Source organism: Crocuta crocuta, unplaced genomic scaffold, assembly GCF_008692635.1.
Source record: "Crocuta crocuta isolate KB4526 unplaced genomic scaffold, BGI_CrCroc_1.0 scaffold3, whole genome shotgun sequence".
Taxonomy (NCBI): Eukaryota; Metazoa; Chordata; class Mammalia; order Carnivora; family Hyaenidae; genus Crocuta; species Crocuta crocuta.
In genome coordinates, this window is record NW_027529934.1 from 2,335,007 (window position 1) to 2,339,360 (window position 4,354).

Genomic DNA, 4,354 nt, shown 5'->3' on the forward strand with positions numbered 1-4,354 from the left:
GGGTCTGTGCAGCCACTTTACGTGGGTTGTCTCGTTTATTCCTCAACACAAACCTATAATGCAGGAATTCGTGTTCTTTCCCATGAGGAAAGGGAAGCACAGAAAAGTTAGATGATCTCTTTTAGGTCTAACAGTTGAAAGAGACCGATCAGCTTAAAAACAGTGGATACTCATAGACAGGATTTAAAGCTTACACGTGACTTTAGGTTGTAACCATCATCTTTTTTAACACAAAATTTAGAGTCCTGTTTAGCAAGCACAGGATGCGTGCAATGTCTCAGGATGGGTGCAAAACCTCAATACAGAATACGGAAGTCCTAAAACGCCCAGGAGAATACGGTGGCTCTAAGGCAGAGCTAGTTGAGTTTACCTTTAAGACTCCTACGAAAGGGGCCCGTGGGTCGCTCAGCGGGTTAAGCATCTGACTTTGGCTCAGGTCCTGATCTCAGGGTTTGTGAGTTTAAACCCCAGCTTCAGGCTTTGTTCTGACAGCCTGGAGCCTGCTTTGGATTCTATGACTCCCTTTCTGTCTCTCTTTGCCCCTCCCTCATGAACACACACTCTCTCAAAAAGAAAAATAGGGGCGCCTGGGTGGCTTAGTTGGTTGAGCGTCCGACTTTCGCTTGGGTCTTGATCTCGCGGTTCGTGAGTTCGAGCCCCGCGTCGGGCTCTGTGCTGACTGCTAGCTCAGAGCCTGGAGCCTATTTCAGAGTCTGTGTCTCCCTCTCTCTCTGACCCTCCCCTGCTCACGCTGTCTCTCTCTCTCTCTCTCTCCTAGAAATAAATAAAAATATTTAAAAAAAAAAGAAAAAATCATGAAAAAAACTCTTATGAAAAAAAAATTTTATTAGAAAGGCTGCTAAATAGATTATATGAGGTGCCAAACACAAAATTAATTGACAATACAGCATTAGACATAGCCTCTTCTGGGCACCCAGCTCACCCAGTCAGATGGAACAGTTCCATTTTTACCTGGGGGGGGCGGGGGGGCAGCCCTGGATGGAGCCCATTACCAGAAGGCTAATAATTTGGCAGTGCATAAATAGGTCAATGTTCTTTAAATATCTGTTCAGCATGGAATTGAAAGGAACTTGCTTTTCTATTAATAAAAATTACAAACCTCTTTATGTTAAAAATAAGGAATTTATTACATGCACTGAATATAGCATAATTGGAATTGCTAGCCAGAAGAATTTTTAAAGCAACATTCAAGGACACTGCCTTACCTCAAGGGAATAAGGCCAATTCAGGTTTCAGAAGTTACGTAAGGAGATACAAGTGGCTGGGTTAATTGGCATTGAATTTTTTTTTATTTTTTTTATTTTAGTACCTCTTAAAGCTTGACGTCCATGGGCTCTTTGGCTAGAATGCCCCAAATCCAGTCCTGCACCTTCTCCCTGGCCACACTTCTGCTCGCATGCTTTGCCCCAATTCCCCAAACCTGGCATGCTTTCTCAACTACCACCACCACCACCACAATCACCTTTATACTTGTTATACCATTTGCCTAGAATACTGTCCAACCTACTCCCTTAACTACTCTGCCACCCCCCCATGTCTGTCCAGAGGACGTGACTTGTCTCTCAATATTCAATGCCTACTTTCTTCCCTATTTTCTAGGAAGCTTCTTCTAGTGTGCTAAAACAAGCAATTTCTCCACCTACCATGTTCACAGATCACTTTGTACATAAATCAACACTTAACTTTATTATTATTTGTTTACATGGGTCTCACAGTAACTCAGCTCTAAGCTCCTTGTAGCCAACATAAATCCTGGAGGCATGCAACAAATCTTTGTTAAATGAAAGTATGAGAAAGTAGCTTATTAATAATCATGCAAGGATTTGGAGTCAGCCCTGAAGTACTCATGTTTCAAATGCCCCAGCCCGATGGCAGAGAATATTGGGAAAAGTCTATCCCAGGAATAGGGAGAGGGGCCTCTAGACACATATGTTCATTCACTTAACTACGAGCCAGGCATAATGATAGGCATCGATATGCTAAGGGTTCATTAAAGAAGAGAGGGGAGGGTGGACAGGTGGAAAGTGGGTGTGGGCAGGTCTCTGCAACACTGTCCCTCCCGTGAAGATCACCCAGGTAATTGAGTTAGGGGCAGGACACCCCAGCAGAGCCCGCTGGACGCTAGAGCAGAGACAGTGGAGGCAGAGGAGCATATGGAGGTCATTCAGGAGCCCTTTACAAGAAACATCCCTTCCCCCATCACTTCCTCTCTCCTTCCTTCATTTTCCACCAATTTTTTTTTAATATTTTTATTTATTTCTAGGAGAGAGAGAGACAGCGTGAGCAGGGGAGGGTCAGAGAGAGAGGGAGACACAGACTCAGAAACAGGCTCCAGGCTCTGAGCTGGCAGCCAGCACAGAGCCCGACGCGGGGCTCGAACCCACGAACCACGAGACCATGACCCAAGCAAAAGTCGGACGCTTAACCGACTAAGCCACCCAGGCGCCCCATTTTCCACCAATTTTTAAATATTCAGCTCACTTCCAGTTTCTTCCCTGAAAATTTCCCTGACTGCCTGCAACCCACTGTGGTCTCCTAAAAGAGGAATTAACTGTGCTTTCTACTCATTTAGGATATGCCATACACTAGCCTATATCACTAGCTTCTCACGTATATCTGTCTTATCTGACCTATTACAACAAAACTCATCCTTCAGCAAATATAAATTGAGACCCTGCCAGGTACTGAAGATACCCTATTGAGTAGGGCTCACATGCAGGCCTGGAGGTGAAGGAGGTAGATACACTTGTGTACATCATGTAAGGAGAAATTCAACCATTACCAACTGTGGTCAGAACGAAGAAAACAAAGAATCGAGACAGAAACTGAGATTACAGTTAAACAGAGAACTAAGAGCTGAGCAGTTCCTGAGAATCGGGCTAAGGCTTGAACTTCTCTCTCAAACCTATTGTCTTCACAGACTTTTTCATGTTGTCAGTTTTAATTCAAACGTGGTGAAGTCCCAATCAAGAGATTATCTGCCCTATGTCCATGTTTTCTCCTTGCCAGTGCTCTATAATGTTCCCAAAGGCACCAACAAATTTTGAAAAGAAGCTAGTTGGGAGACTAATGGGTATCTCCAACTTAACATGTTCAAAATTAAGCTCCTGATCTTTGCCCCATATTTGTTCCACTCACTGTCTTCTTTGTCTTAAGTGACAAAGGCATTTGATTTTGTTGTTGTTTATTTGGTTCACTGCAAAATCTCCAAAACGTGCCTGGAATATAAGTAGACACTCAATTGTCATTTGTACACTGAATGAATGAATGAATGAATGAATGAATGAATGCCTGAATGAATGAATGAACTAAGAAAGGAACAAACAAAAGAACAAAGCCATACCTCAATGACCTTGGCTTCCCTTTAATCGTTACATTAAAGACCCACTAGAGGTCTATAAATCACTGCATAATAAACTGAGCAGTTAGTACGTCCACACCAGTCCACCTGCAGAGGCCTGTCCTTATAGGAAACCCTGAGATTTGCATGTTGAACATTTCAAATCTCAGATAAAATGCTTTGTGTGTTTCATTTCCACAATTCCTAGGAGCGATTCAAAGTTACGGATTATGGAAGTTCTTTAAAGTACTCAATAAAGATTTCTAGAAAGAAAAAGAAAGGGGAGATTCTTTGTTTATAACAGAAGCTAAAATATGTTTCTTAACAAATGTGCATGACATAGTATGTGCTGAGTAGATAACCATGTTCTAGGAGAGAGAATGAGGTGCTATGGAGACTGGTCCTAATAGCAACACACTGTTTGATATAAACAGAAGGGCAAGATGAAAGCTAAGAGACAGTTCTGGATTCGATTGGAGGCGGCTGATAGAAGAATATGATGAGAAGAAATTTGTCTTTAAAACCAAATAGTGTTGCATTCTGATCTCTACTACATTTTAAAGAGAGACAGTGTACCCAAGGCTGACTTGTGTTCAATATAAGGGTACACTTTCAGACAGAGAGACCATCACAAATTTTAGATGATTTTTCATGATAGCTGTCAATTCAGGTTATTTTTTGTCTCTAAGAATATTGAGAACATAAACTGGTAAAGAAGAATGTTAAAACTAATCACAGATGCTGAGGTCCTAACGTGTTTCTAAGGGACTGGAGTAGCTTCTGGAAAACATTCCCGTTTTCCTTCAGGGGGCAGCAGAGTGAAAGTATAAAAGCAGTGGAGTTTGATGTCGAGCAGCCCCATTCTTTTTGCTGAGCTGTGGGACCTAGGGAATCTGTTCTCTCTCTCTCTCTGGGCCCTATAAATCGAGAGCGACCTTAATGACCTTAAATGACCTTTCCAGCGTTACATGTTGTAACTCTGTCTCTATTTCC